We start from the raw sequence: 22,366 nt of genomic DNA, 5'->3' as shown, positions 1-22,366 counted from the left end.
TATACCACATTTATTTATCATTCAACTGTTGTTAGACACTTAGGTTTATTCCATAGATTGGCTAGTACGAATAATGCTGCAATGAACATGGAAGTGCAGATATCTCTTTGACCTACTGACTTCATTTCCTTTGGATATATTACAGAATTGGGACAGTAGCTCTATTTTTAATTTTTTTTTAGAAACTTCCACACTGTATTCCATAATGGCTGTATAAATTTATATTCCCAGCTACAGTGTGCAAAAGTTCCCTTTCTCTACATCCTATCCAACACTTACATATATATTTTGTTTATAGTAGCTGATACAGTTAGGCTTTGTGTCCCCACCCAAATCTCATCTTGAATTGTTGTTCCCATAATCCCTACATAACATGGGAGGGACCCAGTGGCAGGTAACTGAATCATGGGGGCAGTTACCCCCATGCTGTTCTTGTGATAGTGAGTTCTCATGAGATTTGATGGTTTCTAAGGGACTCTTTCCCACTTCACTGAGCACTTCTCCTTCCTACTGCCCTGTGAAGAAAGTTCTTTTATTCCCCTTTGCCTTCTGCCATGATTGCTAGTTTCTTGAGGCCTTCCTAGCCAGGCAGAACTACGAGTCAGTTAAATTGCTTTTTCTTTTTTAAAAAAATAAATAAATAAATTACCCAGTCTTGGGTATTTCTTCATAGCAGCATGAGAATGGACTAATATAGTCAACTGGTAACAGGAGTAGTGAGGCGCTGTTGTAGGTGCCCAAAAATGTGGAAGCGACTTTGGAACTGCATAAGAGGGAGAGGTTGAAACAGTTTGGAGGGCTCAGAAGAAGACAGGAAAATGTGAGAAAGTTTGGAACTTCCTAGAGACTTGTTGAATGGCTTTTACCAAAATTCTGATAATGACATGGACAATGAAGTCCAGACTGAGGTGGTCTCAGATGAAGATGAGAAGCTTATTGGGAACTAGAATAAAGGTGACTCTTGCTATAGTTTAGCAAAGAGACTGGCGGCATTTTGCCCCTGCCTTAGAGATCTCTAAAACTTTCAAACTGAGATAGATGAGTTAGGATATCTGGTGGAAGAAATTTCTAAGTGGCAAAGCATTCAAGAGGAAGCAGAGGATAAACCGAAAAATTTGCAGCCTGCTAATGCGATAGAAAACAAAGACCCATTTTCTAGGGAGAAATTCAAGCTGGCTGCAGAAATTTGCATAAGTAACTAGGAACCAAATGTTAATAGCCATTGCATAAGTAGCCAGAAGCCAAATGTTAATAGCCAAGACAAGGGGGAAAATGGCTCCAGGGCATGTCAGAGACCTTCACACCTGCCACTCCCATCACAGGCCTGGAGGCCTAAACGGGAAAAATAATATTGTGGGTGGGACTCAGGCCCCCCTGCTCTGTGCAGCCTTGGGACATGGTTTCCTGAGTCCCAGCTGCTTCAGCTCCAGCTGTGGCTAAAAGGGGCAAGGTACAGCTCTGGCCATTGCTTCAGAGGGTGCAAGCCCCAAGACTTGGCAGCTTACATGTGCTGTTGGGTCTGCTAGTTCACAGAATTCAGGAAATAAAGTTTGGGAACCCCCACCTAGATTTCCGAGGATATATGGAAATACCTGGATGTCCAGGCAGAAGTTTGTTGCAGGGGTGGCGCCCTCATGGAGAACCTCTGCTAGGGCAATGTGGAAGGGAAATGTAGGATTGAAGACCCCACACAGAGTCCTCACCGGGGTACGGCCTAATGGAGCTGTGAGAAGACGACCACCAGAGGATGGTAGACCCACCAACAACTCACACTGTGTGCCTGGAAAATTCACAGACACTCAATGTCAACCTCTGAAAGCAGCCAGGAGTGGGGGCTGTACCTTGCAAAGCCACAGGGGTAGAGCATCCCATGGCTGTGGGAGCCCATCTCTTGCATCAGTGTGACTTGTACGTGAGACATGGAGTCAAAGGAGAATATTTGGGACCTTCATGGTTTAATGGCTTCCCTATTGGATTCTGGATTTGCATGGGGCCTATAGCCTCTTTGTTTTGGCCAATTTCTCCCATTTGGAATGCGTGTGTTTACTAAATGCTTGTACCCCCATTGTATCTAGGAGGTAACTAACTTGCTTTTGATTTTATAGGCTCATAGGTGAAGGAACTTGCCTTGTTTCAGATGAGAATTTGGACTTGGACTTTTTGGTTAATGCTGGAATGAGCTAAGATTTTGGGGGACTGTTGGAAAGGCATGATTGTGTTTTGAAATGTGAGGACATGAGATTTGGGAGGAACCAGGGGTGGAATGATATGGTCAGGCTTTGTGTCCCCACTCAAATCTCATCTTGAATTGTAGTGCCCTTGATCCCCACATGCCATGGGAGGGACCCAATGGGAGTTAATTCAATCATGGCAGCAGTTACCCCTATGCTGTTCTTGTGACAGTGAATGAGTTCTCATGAGATCTGATGGTTTTTTGTCTATTAGTTGGTTGGTTTGTTAAGACAGTCTTGCTCTGTCACCAGGTTGGAGTGCAGTAGTGTGATCTAGGCTCACTACAACCTCTGTCTCCCAGGTTCAAGCAATTGTCATTCCTCAGCCTCCCATGAAGCTGGGATTACAGGTGCCTGCCACCACACTTGGGTAATTTTTGCATTTTCAGTAGAGATGGGGTTTCACCACGTTGGCCAGGCTGTTCTTGAACTCCTGACCTCAGTTGATCTGCCTGTCCTGGCATCCCAAAATATTGGGATTAAAAATGTAAGCCACTGTGCCCAGGTGATCTGATGGTTTTATAAGGGGCTCTTTCCACCTTTGCTCAACATTTCTCCTTCTTTCTTCCCCTTCACCTTCTGCCATAATTGTAGGTTTCCTTAGGCTTCCCCAGCTGTGCAGAACTGTGAGTCAATTAAACCTCTTTTCTTCATAAATTACCCAGCCTTGGGTATTTCTTCATAGCAGTGTGAGAATGGACTAATACAGTAGACATTGTAACAGATGTGTATGAGGTGATATGGTTTTAGTTTGCATTTATCTGATAATTAGTGATTTGAGCATTTTTATATACCTACTGGATATTTGTTTGCCTTCTTTTGAGAAATATCTATTCAGATCCTTTGCTCCTTTTGTAATAAAGTTATTTATTGTATTGTCATTGATCGTTTGAGTTTCTCATATATTTTAGGTATAAACCCTTATCATGAGTATGGTTTACAAATATTTTCTCCAATTATGTAGATTATCTGTTCACTCTATCTATTTTTTTCCCTTCATAGAAGCTTTTTAGTTTGATACAAACTCATTTGTCTATTTTTGCATTTCTTGCCTTCACTTTTGGGTACATTTCCAAAAAATCATTGCTCAGACCAAAGTTATGGAGTTTTTTTCCCATTTTCTTGTTAGTTTTATAGCTTCAGGTCTTGCATTTATGTCTTTAATCAATTTAGTGTTGACTTTTGTAAATAGTATGAGATAAATGTCCAATTTCATTCATCAGCAACTGAATATTCAGTTTTTCCAGCATCATTTATTGAAGAGGGTATCCTTTCCCCATTGTGTGTTCTTGGCATCTTTGTCAAAAGTCAATTGAATGTAAATGTGTGAGTTTATTCTGGGTTCTCTATTCTGTTCCATTGGTCTATGAGTCTGTTTTCATGGTAGTATCATGCTATTTTGATTACTATAACTTTGTAGTATATTTTGAAGTTAGCTATATAATGTCTCTAGTTTCATTCTTTTTGCTCAAGATTTCTTTGGCTATTCAAAGAATATGCATTGTTCTATACACATTTTAGAATTCTTTTTCTATTTCTATGAAATACATCATTGGAATTTGGATAGGGTTTGCATTGATTCTCTATATGACTTTGCATAGTATGAACATTTTAAGAATAATAATTCTTCCAGTCTATGAAAACAGGTTACCTTTCCATTTATTTGTTATCTTCTTAATTTTTTTATCTGTATTTTCAGTGTACAGATATTTTCACAACTTTGGTTAAATTTATTCCAGAGCCTTTCATTTATTTATTTATTTAGATTTTTAAATATCTTTTTCACACAGTTTATATATAGTATATATAAATGTTACTGATCATTATATGATTTTGTACCCTGCAAATTCACTGTATTTGTTTATTATTTGTAATAGTTTTTGTGTAGTCTTTAGGGCTTTAAGTATGGAAGATTATGTCACCTGCAAAGAGGGACAATTTAATTCTTCCCTTCTGATTTGGATGCCTTTTATTTTTTTCTCTCGTGTTGAAAGAGATCAAATGAAAAGACTAAGAGGCAGAAATGAAGTCCACAGGCAAACAGCCCAGGCGGCGCCCTGACAGCCCGGGTGGCGCCCTGAGCCTAGTTAAAGATCGACCCCGGACCTAACCGATTAAGGTTATCTATAGACTCCAGACATTGTAAGGACAAACGTTGTGAAAGTCTCTGTCCTGCTCTAATTACCAGTGTCTGCCACATATCTTAGTCCTGGGCCCAGTACAAACACAATCCTCTATTTTGTCCCAACTTCCTGAGCCCAATGCAAATACATCCCCCTCCCCACACATCTCAGAAACACCACCTAGAGAGCCCCTGATAAGGTCACAACCGTTTGTAGTTTTACTAAATGCACGGGAACAAATAGAAAACTGTTAATTGTATTAACCAAATTACCAGTTGTGATGCTGCAACCAAAAGAATTCCTTTGTACCTCTGTAACCTTACATATCCTGTATGCATCGGGTTATAAAAAGCGGGCACATGCATCATTCGAGGCCCTCTTGTATGTTATAGAACGGAGGGACCAAGTTCGAACTTGCATTAAAGATCCTTGCCGCTTGGCTTTGACTCTGGTCTCTGGTGGTCTTCTTCGGGGAACAAACGGTCTGGGCATAACAGTGTAATTGCTTGTCTAGGATTTCCAGTACTATACTAAATAGAAATGGCAAGGATAGACATCCTTGTCTTGTTCCTAATCATGGAAAAAAAAGATTTCACCTTTTCATTATTGAATATAATGTTAGCTGTAGGTTTGGTATATATGGCCTGTATCGTGTTGAGTTACATTTCCTCTATATCTAACTAATTGAGAGGTTTTATCATAAAGGTATGTTGAATTTCATCAAATGCTTTTTTCTACATTGAGTTGATCATATGGTTTGTATTGAGATGATCATATGGTTTTTGTTCTTCATTTGTTAATGTGGTGTATCACATTTATAGATTTCATATGTTAAACCATCCTTGCACTACTGTGATAAATTCCACTTGATCATGGTGAATATTCCTTTTGATGTAATGTTAGATTCAGTTTGATAGTATTTTATTGAGAATAATTGCATTTATGTTCATAAAGGCTATTGGCCTGTAATTTTTTTTCTTGTAGTGTCCTTGTCTGGTATCAGGAGCATGCTGGCCTTGTAAAATGAGTTTGAAAGTATTCCCTTATCTTCATTCTTTTTGGAAGAGTTTGAGGATTATTAGTATTCATTATTCTTAAATGTTTGGAAGAATTGAGCAGTGAAGACATCAGGTCCTGGACTTCTCTCTGATGGAAGGCTTTTTATCAGAGATTCAATCTACTTACCTATTATTGGTCATTCAGATTTTCTGTTTCTTCCTGATTCACCCTGTAGTTTATATGTATTTAGGACTCTATCCGTTTCTTTAGGGTATCCATTTTTTTTTTGCATATAATTTTGATCTCTAATGATTCTGTTTGCATACAATTTTGATCTCTAATGATTCTTTGTATTTCTGTAGTATCAGTTATAATGCCTCCTCTTCACTTCTGATTTTAGTTACTTGAGTCTTCTCTCTTTTTTCTTAGTCTAGCTAAATGTTTATTACTTTTATTTATCTTTTCTAGAAAACAATATTTTGTTGATCTTTTCTATTATTTCTTTAGTCTCTATTTCATTTATTTCTGCTCTGATCTTTATTATTTCCTTTCTGCTGCTAACATTGGGCTTCATTTGTTTCTACTTTTTAGTTACTTGAAGTGTATAATGTTAGAATGTTTATTTAGGATCTTCCCTTTTTATAATGTAGATGTTTATTGCTATAAACTTTTCTCTTAGAACTGCTTTTGCATCCCTTTAGATTTGTATATTTTTTTCCATTTTCATTTGTCTCAAATTTTTTTTTAATTTTCTTTTTAATTTCTTCATTGACCCATTGTTTGTTCAGGAACACAGTTGTTTAATTTCCATGTATCTGTTTATTTTCTAAAATTTGTCCTGTTATTCATTTCTAGGTTCATGCCATTGTGGTTGATTAAACAGAGACTTGATATGATTTCAAGTTTTTTAAGTTTGTTAAGACTTGTTTTGTGGCCCAACATATGATCTATCCTGATCCTTAACCACTACAGACATTTTGATAGTTAGGAAAAAGTACACAGAAGAAAATCTAATACACAAAGGTAAACCTTAATATAGAAAATAAACTCGATGTTTGAGACGTGTTATTACAATTAAAGAAACATCAGGCTGTTCTGATGGTTCAGATTTTATGAGGCATTGAGTAGTTTGATGAAAACCTAGAGATTCTGATTCCTAATTAAATGCTTTTTTCATTCTAACATTCTATGTTTATTTTAAGGTTATAGATAATTTAAATAAGTTGCCTCTTAGATTTGTCACTCCTAATACCACAAAGATGTCTCTTAACCTTAAAAAAAGAGAAATAATAGTTGGGAAGGATTAATGTAAACAGCAGAATACATCGTCAGTTTTCATTAAGTTCAATAGCATAATACAGCAAAATTTCTTAATGTTATAATCATTATTTTTTTCTTCCCATAAACTGGTCCTCAATTTTCATGAACTTTTTGTTCAATGGCTCACAAATGATTATTAATTTTATGTTTGGAGGGTATTACTTTATTTCTTGATTAACATTACTTAATTACATGACTTTGAGTCAAGACATATATTTGCCTCAACAAGCTTTATAATACTTATTAAATCTTTCTTTAAACTTTTTCCCTAACTAAAGAGAATACAGATTCTCTTTGCCCTCCTTTTCTTTCTGATTAGATTTTATCCCCTCTATTTAATGTAATGTAACTAGGCAACAATATAATATTGTGTTGGAGTTTTGGTTTCTTTGAGCCTCAGTTAATATTTGATTTTCCTTGAGATTCTGTAGTTACATTTCAAAGGCGGTTAAGCATAATCATAGTATATTTTGAACAAGAAAAAAAGCCAAAGTTTTTAAAACTTTCTAAAACTTGATTAAGTCTTATCTTCTACAATTTCTTAATGGGAATTTACTTATAAACCAAAACAAGAATGAACTATTTTAGTCTGAAATGTATTATTTAATAAATAATGTATAAAGTGATATGTGAAGTACTGAAATAAAATTTGAATTTAAAAGCCTATCAACATTTTTTAAATTATGATTTTCAACTTTTTTATATCTGCTCTGCAAAGTTGTATTTTAAGACCTGTGAGTTCTACTGTTTACACAGATTAAGAAACAGTGGAAAGAAGGATGCAGACCTACAGGGCTGATTTCATAAATTCATTATACTTCTCAGGCACTTCCCATACAATAGTAATCTATTATTTGATGTAATAATCATCATTTTTAAATGTGAAATATTTAAATAAATTAATTTACCTTGCTGGGGATTGCTTTGGAGAATCAAATTAGAATTTATTTTGCTTTAACCATCAGTGGCTGAATATGTTAATTAAGGCTAGAGGAGGTCAAGAAAAATTCAAAGTGAGAGGCTGAATGAGGCTTTGGGGTTTTAGCCAAGTGCTAAATGTTGTTGTGTTGCAGAACTGGTTGAGATTAGAGAGGCATCATGGAAACGAAGAGAAAACTAGAAATGACAGAAAAATTTAGAAAATGATGGGAAAAAGATAACAGGAATATATGTTAGCTTAGGATCTTGAAGACAATCAATGTGGCAATGACTGGCCTATACAGACCTAATATTGGTTGGAATTAGAGCATGCTGTGAAATGGACATGTCTTGTTGGTTAAGAAGAGAAAAAAACAAATAAAATAGCATTGCATGTTGACTGCTTTCATAATGTGTCACTCTACTGTTTTAATTGAATATTCCAAACACTTCCATGAAGGTATTTTTAATCTTAGTTTTAACTATCGTCAGTATAAAACTTTTAAAAACTTTTAATAATGAATCATTCATAAAGAATGTGTCCAAGGGGATTTATTCTATTCATATTTTGCTCTACTACACACCCTCATCCCACATGGCCCAGCTAAGTTTCTTGTGCCAACTTTAAGACAAGATACCAAATTTGAACTCATTTCCCAAGTCTGGGCTAAGCTCCACATTTCCCCCACCAAATCCCTACTTTCCCGGTGCTTGGAGGAGAGTAGCAAAGAAGACATCTGCTTCTCCCTGCCCTATACCTCTTAACCCATCCTCAACATCCTCAATAGCGTCAGAATAAAATTAATTTTTTCATGCTTTTTATTCATTCACAGGTTGCCTTAGGAAGAGTCCTTGCAATATTTGGAGAATGAAAAAAAATTGATTTCCCTAAATATTAAAAGGTGAACCAAAAACCTATTGGCCTTTTACAATTTTGATTTTTCTAGCAAGGAGTGTTGATTTTAGATTTAGTTACACCTCTCACAAAATAGACTGTATTTTAAGACACATAGCATTAATTTTTTTTTTTTTTTTGCTTTCACAGGCTTTCAAGCTTTCATTTTAATAATACACAGTGCCATCACCCCAGTCATGACGTGAGAGAGCAAAACTAACATTGTTGCTAAAAATCAATGATAAACCTGCCAAGCACAATTTTTTTGGTGTTTTAATATTGAGGCATTTTTTCTTACATGTCTCATGAGTATATCTTTTTTTCAACCTAAATGCCATAAAATATTTTTCTTGTTAAAATATTGTAAAGAGATTTCTGTGACTGTAAATAGCACCATGGGTTTTTTTGACCTCTAAATAAAAATGTTAAGAAATGTAACTAATTATTTGAAATGGCAAATTTATTTTTTTCTCATAATATAGAAAGTCAGATTTAACCTGTCTTATTTTTAATGCATTTGCTTATTGTTCTCAATGCACCTGGATAACTCTTGGTTTAGGAAATAGGCAAATTTACATTTGTTTTCATTGTTGTTGTAATAAAACATGTATTTAAAAGTGGTAAATTAAACCCATCCACACACACACACACACACACACACACACACATACATGTGAAGAAAAAGTATGTATCAAGTAATGGTCTGCCATTTTGGAAATGTAGCTTCTAAGTCTGAGTTAGTTAATGGAGTAGCATCATGTGAATCTACTCTTAACTAGGGAAATCTCTTTGATTCCTAGAATTAATGTTATCCTTTTGATTTACCTTGGTTTAAGGTGTAACATAGTTTTAAGTATTTTTCTCTTATAGTATGTTTTCCACATTTTTATGGGTCTGAATGAGAAGAAAAGTAAAAATACTTTATGTTTAAATCAGTAGTACAGAAAAAATATTAAAAATTAATTAATACTTTGGAAATAACACATTTACATTTGAATGCTATGAAAGCATTCATAATTTCTTCACATACGCTTACAAAACCTTTCTCATTCGTCACCTTTTATCCCTCTTCTGACAGTCAGTAAATTCTTGGGAAGTTATATCAGAATATTGAAGTTCTAGGAGTCTTTTTTGTCAATTTCTGATGAGGATATTTTTAAAATGATGATTTGAGGAGCTTCTCTGTTAAACACACATACATGTTTTAGAATAAAGCATGACATTGTGAAAGAGAAAAAGACAAGAAAAGGTTAAAGCAAGGTGATAGAATTGGGTAAACGGTCAGGAAGCCGGTGGAAACAATCACCAGTGGATTGTCTTCTCACTGGCACTGCTCAAGTGCTGGTCATACATCACTTCACTTAGTCCTCCTAAAAATCCTATGAGGTAATTATTCTTTTATTCTTATTATCAATTCTTTCTAAATAATGAAACTGAGGCACAGAAATAACTTGCCCGTGTTCTTGGAGCCAGTAATTACAGAGATTGGATTGAACATACCAGTCTGGTGCCAGAACCCAGGCTCTTAGTCACTATATCTTGCTAACTCTCATTCTAAATATTTCAATGGTAAGAACAAGACTCAAAAAAGAAATTATAAAATGTCTGGAATTAAATGACCATGAAAGTTACAACAAAACTTGTGGGATGGATCTAAAGTTGTGCATAAAAACAAGAGGTATTCAGGGCATTAAAAACATATGAAAGATTAAAAATAACAGAGCAAACATTCAAATTAGACTCTAAAAATATAATAAACTCTAAAGTAGAAAGAAAAATGATAAAAATAAGAGCAAAAATTTGTTAGTGAGAACTTAAGATAATCAAACTAAATAATAGAGAATCTCAACATAGCATAGCTGAAGAAAATAGATTCTTAGACTAATGACTGAATTAACCCATCTAAAAAACAAACACAATTTTAAAAAGCTAAGAAAGAAAATAAAAGATATAACATTAGGAACAAAAAACAAAGTTAAAAGGAAAGTAGATATTTAAAAATTTTATTAAAATAATGTTTTATATCAATAAATTCAAATTATTAGTTTTTATGGACAATTTTCTAGAAAAAAATTACTAACATTAATTCAATGAAAAATAAAAAATTATGTAATAAGAGAACAATTGGAGAAATTTAATTATTAGTTGAAAGTAATATTCTTCTAAAATCATAATAGAAAATCACTATCTTAATTTGAAAATGTTTTAACTAATAAAAATTTACACTACACATATGTGGAAACTTCAGAAGCAGTCCCATTAAAATCATTATCATTGGAAAAATGCCTATTACCACATCTATTATTTATAATTTTGTTGCAGGTTCTAATTAATTTTTTTTTTTTTTGAGACGGAGTCTTGCTTTGTTGCCCAGAGTGCAGTGGCCGGATCTCAGCTCACTGCAAGCTCCGCCTCCCGGGTTCACGCCATTCTCCTGCCTCAGCCTCCGGAGTAGCTGGGACTACAGGCGCCCGCCACCTCGTCCGGCTAGTTTTTTGTATTTTTTAGTAGAGACGGGGTTTCACCGTGTTAGCCAGGATGGTCTCGATCTCCTGACCTCGTGATCCGCCCGTCTCGGCCTCCCAAAGTGCTGGGATTACAGGCTTGAGCCACCGCGCCCGGCCTTCTAATTAAATTTTTAAAACAATAATAGGAGAAAAGAAACTTTAGGAGTTCTCAATATTTGCCACAAATATGATTGACCAAATACGAAATACAAGAGAAGTGATAAATCTACAAATGAAGGGTTATAACCAATCAAGTTTAGGAAGATTTCTAAATATAAAATAAATATGAAAGGATAGAGTAAATATCTAAAATTCAATTTTCTGAAAATTAAGTCATACATTGGACATGATTCCTATAAAAATGTCAGTCCCTTTTTTTTAAAATGAAAGTTGAGAATTCTGAAATGAAAAAATGAAAAAACAGGTTCGAGAAGAGCAAGATAATTTTAAAGACAAAATGGAAGGTGTAGAGAATTATCCAACCATGTATCAGTATTTCCTTTAGACCTAAAACATTCAGACTGAGACTAGGTCCAAGATAGATAAATAGAATAACATACAGAATATAGGATAAAATAGAATAGCATATAGAATGTAGTACAGATCCATGTATACACTGAAACCTGTCAGACGTCATAAGTAGTTTTTCAAATGAGAGGATGGCTCTCTAGAAAAATACAGCAGGTGATGAATCAGGAAGCTTTGGTAATTGTATTTGAAGAAATTATTAATTATCTTCTTTTAAAAATTGCTCAAGTATGTGGCTTAGAGTTTTTTAATGTCAAGCTATGCATGTGGAAAATATTGTTTTGCACCACACAAAATGAATTCATGATGCATTAAAGAGCTGTGTGAAAAATGAAATTATGGAATATCTAAATAAATATAACAGGGTAGTGAAGGATATCTTAAATAAAACATAAAAATCAGTGTTCACAAGGGAAATGATGGATCCATTAACTACGTTAAACTTTAAATTGTGCATGTGACAGAAAAACCATAAACAAACTCTAAAGCCCATACAGGAGAAAATGTTTGTACAGTCAATTCTGCTGTAATGGTCTTTGAAAATGCAAATTCGTTCCAACTCCATTGAAATAATTTTAGCATAATGAAGATTTCATGTCTGCTTATATTTGATTACGTCTGGGAAAAAATAAGACTAGGTGGAGAGAAAGCACTGCACTGAGCTGAACCAAGCAGTGTCATAGTACACAAAATACTCCTCTGTAGACACCACAAGCATCTACCAGCTCCCTCAATTCACTGCGTGTGTGACAAGCCACACCCACCCACATCTGGTGTTATAACTTAGTTTGATATCAGATAACCTTACTTCCCACCACTTCACATTAGTGAATGGACTGCAACCTGTCTAAGGCCCAATTCCAAAGCACATATCTGCTCTTGGACAAGATGAAGTGTTATAGTTATTGTAGTATTTATGCATTTCTTAACCATCTAACATATGGAAAACTGTGCCATAATTTTTAAGTTTCCATTGTTTGAAATTTGTTACTAATGAAGTTTTTCGGTGTGTGCCCCAATTTTATCTTCTTTATAAACCCTGCGATTTTTATTGCAAGATTTTGCATACAGTGGTGATTTGTAATAAAGTTCATATCCTGTTATGGTAAAACTGTCTGTATACAACACTCATATTAGTAGTTGCAGATTGGATATATAGATATAAATATAGAGAGCTTTCTACAAACCAGAAATAAAAAACAAACAACACTGTGGAAAAAATAATATGGTAGATAAATAAATGGCCACAAATTATTCAAAGCTTCTCCCACCAAAAGATGGAATCTATTTTTGCATCTTTTGAATCTAGGCATGCCTTGTGATTTGTTTTGACGACTAGAATGTAGCATCTTCTGGGATGACCATGTAGCTCTTAGTTGTAAATAAATGTAGCAGAAAAGTTTAAGAAATAAACGTCTTTCTTTCTTCCACCACCTACTGGCTCTTCCAGTGCCATCTATCTTCTTTGTACAGTGTTATATGTTGTTATTAAGATTTTCCTATTTGCTTATGTAAAATTATAAAATAAAACTGTCTTAAAATGAGAATTTGCCATATTTTGCCTAATTAAAATAAATTCAGCCAAGAGACTAAAAGAATCATGTCTGAGAGATTTTTAATGTTATTATTTTTAAACATGTATCTATTTAAAATGTTAATATTCTTATTGCAAACTCAAATATATGTCATTTATTTTTATATTTTAAATTAGCATGGCTGTTTAATCAGTTGCATCTATTTCTGTGAGTATTCAATTTAAATAATTATCCCCATGTCACAATGTATTGGAGAAAATAAGACAGTAGGAATGGGAGTAAAATAAGAGCAAAGACAGGTCCTTGTTATTGTATCATAATAGAAGGATAAAGAATAGAGTTAGTTTGGTTGCAGCACTAAAAGAAAGCAAGCTATGAATGGTAGAAACATAAAACAAGTGATAAAACTACACATATGATTCTCTCTGGTGGGATAAAAAAGAGGAGAAAGAAAAAGTCAAAACAGTCAATTACAGGAGAGAGACACAAAGAATTATAAGATGACAATTTTTGTAATCTAACATGTCTGAATTTAGCCATATTAGGTGGAAGATGATGGCTGGACTTTTCTTTGAATGGCCAACTTGCTTTAAACACAACAGGATAAAATACTTGAACTCAGGAGAAATTTAGGCTAAAGACAGAGTCTCTTCAGTGATCCTCACAAAGATAGTCATCACCTAAGAGCAGATGAGTTATTTGTGGAAGAGGAATATACACAGAGGAGAAGAGAGAGCCAAAGCTTGACCAGCAGAATGTATATTATTCACTTTTATATCTAAACTGCACAGCATTCTTTTTAGAGTAATTAAAATACATGCACATATACACGCACAGGTCCGCCATTTCTGCAATTTCTTCCTACTGCACCAGGCATCTGTCTGAAGAAGCAGCCAATGAGACCAGGAGATATTTTTGATAAAGTACATTTCAACCTCAAAGGTTCCAGCTGTCCATGATGCTATTCCATCTCAACAGATGGTACAAGGGACTTAGAATGTTTTTCTTGGATTACACGATAGAGTTCTTTAAAAGATTCCTTACAGGTGGTTACTTTCACTGGCATTGCACTTTAATGCAAAAAATAGGTTATTTGAAACTTAGTAGCCATTTAAATGGAAGGGTAAGATCTTACTGAGTCAAGAGTCAGGCCAATACAGCCATAAGCTATGATTTACTCTGTTTTATTTCTTTCAATGTCTTATAAGACAGGATTTTCTCCATAAAGAAAAAAAATTAGATTTTTAAAACTGCATCACAGGATTCAATTTATTAACATTTATTTATGTACTCAAAAGTTTTTTAAAAGCCGTAAGGGAATTAGGATTCATTGTTAAGAAGAAGCTTAATTTAATTTTATATTTTACATGAACGGTTTACAAACCAAAAATTTCTCATAGTGCTTGGGGAATGATACAAATGTGAGACTTGCATCCACATTTTCTCATTAAACAATTGACGGTAACAACTACCAGAGGCTATAAAACAAACTCATAGTAGACACATTTCGTCCATGGTTCTAAGCACAGTTTACTCGAGTTACCTAAATATTATGCTTATTTTCCTTTCTTGACGCTTTTCCCCTGTTTCCTGACAGATCAACCTTGTATTTCGTTGAAGTTCCCCTTTTTTTCAAGAGCCGTAAGTGAGACAGACAGGCTGGTTGGTTTTCTGTCGTTGCTGTTGAGATGGAGTCGCGCTCTGTCGCCAGGCTGGAGTGCTGTGGCGCGATCTGGGCTCACGGCAAGCTCCGCCTCCCGGTTCAAGCGGTTCAGCCGCCTCACCCTCCCGAGTAGCTAGGACGACAGACTTGCGCCACCATGACCTACCATTTCTTTGTTTTTGTTTTTGTTTTTGTTTTTTTGATCCGCCCGCTTTGGCCTCCCAAAGTGCTGGGATTACAGGCATGAGCTGGTATTGTATTTAACGCGGTCTGGAAGAAAATAGTAAAAGCCCCTCACTCAAGCTCTGGCTTATGTAACTCTCAGACAGTCAGTTAAGAAGACTCAGAAGCTATCAAGTGCATGTTTCTACTTCAGGGGACTAGGGACTTTCCTGGAGCATCTGCTTGCACATTTAAACTTAAACTCCAACCTATAGTGACCCCTTCCTCAATTTAATGCTAAAAATCATGTTCAGGGATGGAGACTTAAAATGCTAATGTAGGCCAGGTGCAGTGACTCATGCTGAAATCCCAGCACTTTGGGAGACTGAGGCGGGTGGATCACTTGAGGTCAGGAGTTCAAGACCAGCCTGACCAACATGGTGAAACCCCATCTCTACTAAAAATACAAAAAAAATAGCCAGGCACGGTGGGGCACGCCTGTAATCCCAGCTACTCGAGAGGCTGAGGCAGGAGAATTGCTTGAACTCCGGAGGTGGAGATTGCTGTGAACCAAGATGGTGCCACTGCCCTCTAGCCTGGGTGGCAGAGCAAGACTCCATCTTAAATAAATAAATAAAATGCTAATGCTACATATAATATATGAAGAAGCATGATGAGCCATTGTGCAAGCACGAGAAAAAAACTCTCTTATACATGCCCTGATGTAACCCTTCCTTGTAGAAAGACACTATAAAACTAACCCACACACTACGCTCCAAGAGCAGCCTATTCCTTTTCCTTTCTTGGTGCTGGCTCGCCTGTGCTTCTTTGCTGCTATACTTGATATTTTCTCTTGATTTCTATCCTGGGAGATTGCGAGAACCCAGGGCACTGGTAACATAAATATACGCTGACCATTTGAGACCATTCCCCATCTTGGAGCCCTATTTTACTCAGTCATGTAAAAGCCACCAAAAAGATTGTTTACAGCATTTTTTTCCCACCCTGTTTATTCCCAATTCTTGATAGCAAGACTCTACTCCATATCAAATTTTTAATTTTTATTTGTTCTGGTAGCTGTTCCTTTATTCTTCTCAAGTTAGCCAAAAATGGCAAATAATTGTTCTACACTCACACAGTTATTTTATTTTATTTTGTCTTACAGTATGTTTTTAAAAATTTTTTTTTATTTTTATCAGGAAAACTCACTTTTTCGTGTGCACATTCTATGAATTTTCACACATGCATATGATTGTGTAATGAACACTGTAGCAAAACCTGAAATGGCTCTCTCACTCCCCAGTTCTTTTTTTCCATTGCCAATGTTAGCTTCCTAAGACTGTTACAGCAAATTACCACAAATATAATGGCTTCACACAACAAATGTAATAGATATACATTCCAATATATACTGTTATATTTGACATTATTACATAATTTTTTTAATGTTTCTCCATAGTGTCGATAAATATTTCATCAGAGACTTCAGGATGTTATTGTATTTGTTGAAATTTACTATATCATTTTCTACTATTGTGAATAAAAATCATCAAATAAAAATAAGAAATTAAGATGCATATACTTTGTGTATATTATAGGTTATATTGTGATGAAAGTCCATCTGCAAATATTATTTTACGTTTTTTGAAATTATATTATTAAATGAATAACTAGGATTACTAATTATTCCAATGTTGTGCCAATATTTATAGTTCATGTTATGTGTTGTCACGTTGCTTTCCAAAAGTCTGTACCAATTTTAATAACCTTAGCTCTGTAGAACTATACCCAGTAATTGCAAACTAGATATATACTTGGTGACAGATTTTTTTATTTTTTTAATTTAATTTTTTTATTTTTTATTTTTTTTTTTTAGTTTTTGAGATGGACTCTTGCTCTGTCACCCAGATTTTTTTTAAAGAAAACATTTAATGCAACTTAACAGGTTTAAAATCTTAATTTAAGTTTAACTTACAATATTTTATTACTAAAAAGGATGAACATTTCCTATTTGTTTTTCTTCTAAAAATCTTTTTTTCAGAATAAAGCAGAATATAAATAAAAATAAATAAAATTGGTTTTTTAAAATGTTTTCTCTGGTGTCAATTTCTTTTACACACTTAGACCACTTGTCTATTAGAATTTTTATTTTCCTTCTTTTAAATATGATTTAGATGTTTATTTATTAGAGTGATTTAATTATTATCTAGGCAAGAAAATGTAATTTTTCCAAGCTGTTGTAGTACTTCAATTTTTAGCATTATATATCACTTTATACATTTTTAAAATTATGTCTGTATATAGCTATAACTTTTCCTTTTACATTGTTTCTGCTTCATTTCATTAAACAAAGATATTTATTATCTAATCTCATAAAATAATCTTAGATTTTTATAGCTTTTATATATTATTTAAAAAGCTATAACATTTTTATAGCTTACTTTATATATATAGTATTTTATATTTATAGTTTACTTTAATATATAGCATTAAAGGACATAGTAATAATTTTCTGTTACTATTAAATATTTGTTAATGATCTGTTCTTGTTGCCTTGTTTTGAAAAGCTTGCATTACCATGTTAGGTTTTATATGTATTTCACAACCACTTATGGGATTAAGATAGGAGATGTGACTCAAATTATATTTTTAAATTAAAAAATCATGTGCAATAGAAATTAATAAGGTTCCATCAAGATGTGCTATTACTACACGTAGTTATGTACAACATGTATCCTATTAAAAAAAGGTAAATGTTTGTCATCAGAAAAATCATGTAAGAGAGGTGTGGTACCGTTTCCGACTCAAACAATTGTAGCTATTATTTTATATCATCCTCAGTGTATTTCCTTATTAGGTGACATACTTTTATCTGGAATATAAAAATATTGCTAACCAATATTTTGAAGCATTCTTAAAATTGCACATATAGGTTATGGTTCTAATTATTTGATTTGATATATACAGATATGCTATACTATTACTGAATTGGGTCAATTCAACTAAATCCATAATCAATTGCTTTAATGATATTTATCTATCTAGCAGTCTCTTAAGCTCATCGGCAGTTGTAGTTTATTGTAATAGATTGATACCCTGTTTTTACCAAATGTAGTTAGAATTATATACATGAAAACTGTACATTGGTAGCCTGAGTTTCCAGAGACACAATGACTAGCTTTTTATCATTCTTTGAAACTTTATATTGGCAATCCTGGTTGTTTGAACATTACTGGAGTTAATCTAAAAAATGAAAATAAAAACTGCTCTAAAGAATATGTTCTTCATTTATTCACATTGTGAACATGGTTGGATGTTTATTCAGCATTTATTCTTTCTTCACCAATTCATACAGAACTCCAATCTTATTTAGGTATTCCTCCCTTACCCCCACCTCTACTGCATACCCCCACGCCACTCAGAAAATTCTGAGTCCACAGTCAACTCCTCAGGGGCTCAGTAGGAATGAGCCTTATAAATCCATTATAAATCCTTATAAATCCTTCTTGTTAGTCACTGGGGCTCAAAAATCAGCCTGTGAAAGAGTTTCAGAAAGTAAGACCAGTGTGAGTTAGGAGGACAATGGTTCTGATGGAAAACTTTCCTCTCTCCGAACAAAGATGAACAGGGAGGTACAGCCTCTTTTGCTCATCCGAATATTGTTATTCAGGTTTATCCCTTGCCACCAACTTGGAAATGAGACCCAGTCTCCAGAACTGCACATGCAATGAATGACCCTCACTTGCCACTTCATGTTACCTGAGGGTTTTAGTATGAGAAAGCAAAGTGTCTCAGAGTAGTCTGAGGAATGTGAGGTATGCACAATTTATCAAGCTTAGAAGAGAACTAGACTTCAGTCAGACCCACCTAAACTTCAGTCAGATCCACCTAAACTTCAGTCAGACCCACCTAAAGAATGAAAATAAAAACTGCTCACGACTTTCCCACATTCATGCTAGGAAGTAATAGTTTAACGGCATTTTTTTTTCTTTCCTTCCTCCTAGTTTCAGACTAGCTAATAAATTACCTAAAATGTGACCTACCCATTATCTTCATGTTCCTGACATGCGTGATAAAAAGAACAACATATAGCCAATAGATAGATTATATTAACGAACCAATGTAAATTCCTGGTTTAAAAATTTTAGGAACTGCACTCTAACTTTTTTTTTTCTTTAAAAACCCACTGGTAAGTGCTGAAAGGCTGCATTCCTCCATCTTGGTCTGAATAAACTCTCTACTTATATCTTAGTTTCTTCCTTTAGGTTAACAATTGACAATGAGTAAACACTGATTATATCAGTAGGTCTGACTATTCTGGAGATGTAGCTTCAAGCCACATTCCCAGTTTTCTAACTCCACCTACCTCTGTGAGAGTGAGAGACCTGAAGACTTACTTATCCACCCCCCTTGTGTCTGAGACTGTTCTGGATGCCACCATAGAGAGCTAAATGTTATGCTTCATTTATTTGTTTGTTTAGGTGGAAAAATTATAAAACAGATATATCTGTCTCTTGCAGAGTAAAGTAATTCTGAAAGCATAACTCATGTTAACCCAAAATACCCGAGACAGGTCTCAGTCCATTTGGAAAGTTAATTTTACCAAAGTTAAGAACACACACATGACACAGTCTCAGGAGGTCCTGATGATATATGCCCAAGGTGGTCGGGGCACAGCTTGGTTTTGTACATTTTAGGGACATTAATCAATATATGTAAGATGTATATTGGTTGGGTCCACAAAGGCAGAACAACTCAAAGCAGGGAGGGGGCTTTCAGGTCATAGGAAGATGAGAGACAAACTATTGCATTCTTTTGAGTTTTTGATTAGCCTTTCCAAAGGAGGCAATCAGATCTGCGTTTATCTCAGTGAGCAGAAGGATGATTTTGAATAGAATGTGAGGCAGGTTTGCCCTAAGCAGTTCCCAGCTTGACCTTTTTTTTTTTTTTTTAGCTTAGTGATTTTGGGGTCCCAAGATTTATTTTCCTTTCACACTTAGATGAATTATTACGCTAATCCAAGAATGAGAATTCAGAGAAACAGAGAATTTAAAAAGAAAAACACACACACACACACACAGAGGAAACTTGGCCTTCCGCAGAACAAAATTGAAAAATAAATGAAAAGCAATTGCTTAAGAAAGAGTCTTAGAAAACCATTAACACTTTGCTTTAAGAATTAAGAAACACTTTGCTTTTTTCTAACATATGTGAAGTACACTGTTGCTTCATAACTTTTATTTTTTTAAACTAAAAATTGGGGATTTAAATAATATTGTCTTATTGCCTTATATATATGTATCTGTAGGTATATATATGCATAGATTGAGTGCATTTATAAGTTTTTAAAAATGAAAATGACAGAGCAGAAGCATCGCCATCTTGGACAAGCACTGCCATTCTAAAGTTCCCCTTGATCAAAAACTGCCTAAATCCAAAGGGCATCAGTCTAATGGTTAAGGTCAGCATGACCATAAACCACAAATAACATCTCCGACCAGAAACATTCCAACCGTAAGATAAACTCCTCCCTGACCAGAGACATGTCAACCCCGAGATAACTTACCCTCTGGCTGGAGAGATGTCAGCCCCAAGATAGCCTCCCCTCTGACCAGAGGCACTCCAATCCCACCATAAGCTTCTCCCTTACACAGAAACATTCTACGCTTGTGATAAGCTCTCACCCCAAAAAGCTAATAAATACTCTTAGTCTATAAGAGAGAATGCTCCTGACCAAAATTGGCCAGAAGTCCCTCTCAGGTTTATTCTCCAAAATTAACCTGTCTTTGACTTTTTAGCCACTTTTCACGTTTCTTTCCTCTTTCTTTAACTCTTACAAAAAATAAACTTATATGTACTGAAAAATAGTAGACTGATACTTAGTGGGAAAACATGTGTTTAATTGTGGAATGTAACAAAAGATACATTAGGAATTTTAATTTCTGAAAAAGCCAATGTTCTTTGTTTTACTCTTTCCATTTTTTTTTTTTGCTTTTACCATTATGTAGTATGATAAGAATCAGCACAAAAGAATGAAAGATAACAGTGTCTTTGAATATAAGGTAGACATTCAATTTGCACAGTTGCTGTTTTCTTCTTTTTAATCTCTCTAATCATTCTGTAGGTGAAGACAAAAAACGTCAAGATTATCTTTTTGTTTCATTTAGATAGACAATAGATTAGTAGTCACTTTGAAAGAAACAACTTTAATATTCTTTAATCAAAATATTAATAAGATCACAGAATCTAATACTAAAATCAAGTAAACTAAAGTACCAATGAAGAAACTCTTCCCCAATGTCCCACTCAACACACCTAGGGATTTGATTTTAAAACTTGATTGTTCAGATAATTACTTGTAGATCTTTGTTTAGTTCCTTCCATTAGTGTTCAGTGAAGCTCAAATTGCCCTGGGCTTCAGGACCGTCTGAAGAGCTTGTTAAAATGCAAATATCTGCTCCATCATAGGCTTACCAAAATAGAATCTCAGCAGATGAGATCTTGTCATCTGTATATTAACAAGCTGTTCCAAGTGATTCTGATCCATCCCAGGTCTGATTCTGGTGTAGCTAATTATTTTAGGTCATCCCTGTAAGTTTGGTACCTTCTTCCCCTTCCCCTATATTGTGGGGAAGCTACATATTGGTATTCATTAACACTAGATAATTTAAGATCTTCAAAAGTAAAATGCTGTATTATTTCCTAAAAGTATAAAATGGTTAGAAAACATCCAGAGCTGCTGTTTGTGTGGATGTGAAAAAATAAAATATGCCAAAATCCTCCTACCTTCTAGGCCTCTGATAAGAAAGGGCTTTTAATCCCAGCATTTTGGGAGGCCAAAGTGGGCGGATCGTCTGAGTTCAGGAGTTTGCAACCAGCCTAACTAACATGGTGAAACCCCGTCTCTACTAAATACAAAACAAAAATTAGCCAAGTATGGTGGTGCATGCCCGTAATCCGAGCATAATACTGTTATGCCCAGACTGTTTATTCCCCGAAGAAGACCACCAGAGTCCAGAGTCAAAGCCAAGCGGCAAGGATCTTTAATGCAAGTTCGAACTTGGTCCCTCCGTTCTACAACATACAAGAGGGCCCCGAATGATGCATGCGCCCGCTTTTTATAGTCCGATGTATGCAGGACATGTAGGGTTACAAAGGTACAAAGGAATTCTTTTGGTTGCAGCATCACAACTGGTAATTGGTTAATATTTTAAGTTATACAATTAACAGTTTTCTATTTGTTCCCGCGCATTTAGTAAAACTACAAACGGTTGTGACCTTATCAGGGGCTCTCTAGGTGGTGTTTCTGAGATGTGTGGGAGGGGGGATGTGTTTGTACTGGGCCCAGGACTAAGATATGTGGCAGACACCGGTAATTAGAACAGAACAGAGCAGGACAGAGACTTTCACAACGTTTGTCCTTACAATGTCTGGAGTCTACAGATAACCTAATCGGTTAGGTCTGGGGTCGATCTTTAACTAGGC

Source organism: Trachypithecus francoisi, unplaced genomic scaffold, assembly GCF_009764315.1.
Source record: "Trachypithecus francoisi isolate TF-2019V2 unplaced genomic scaffold, Tfra_2.0 Lachesis_group0, whole genome shotgun sequence".
Classification (NCBI taxonomy): Eukaryota; Metazoa; Chordata; class Mammalia; order Primates; family Cercopithecidae; genus Trachypithecus; species Trachypithecus francoisi.
This window is presented reverse-complemented; position numbering follows the sequence as displayed.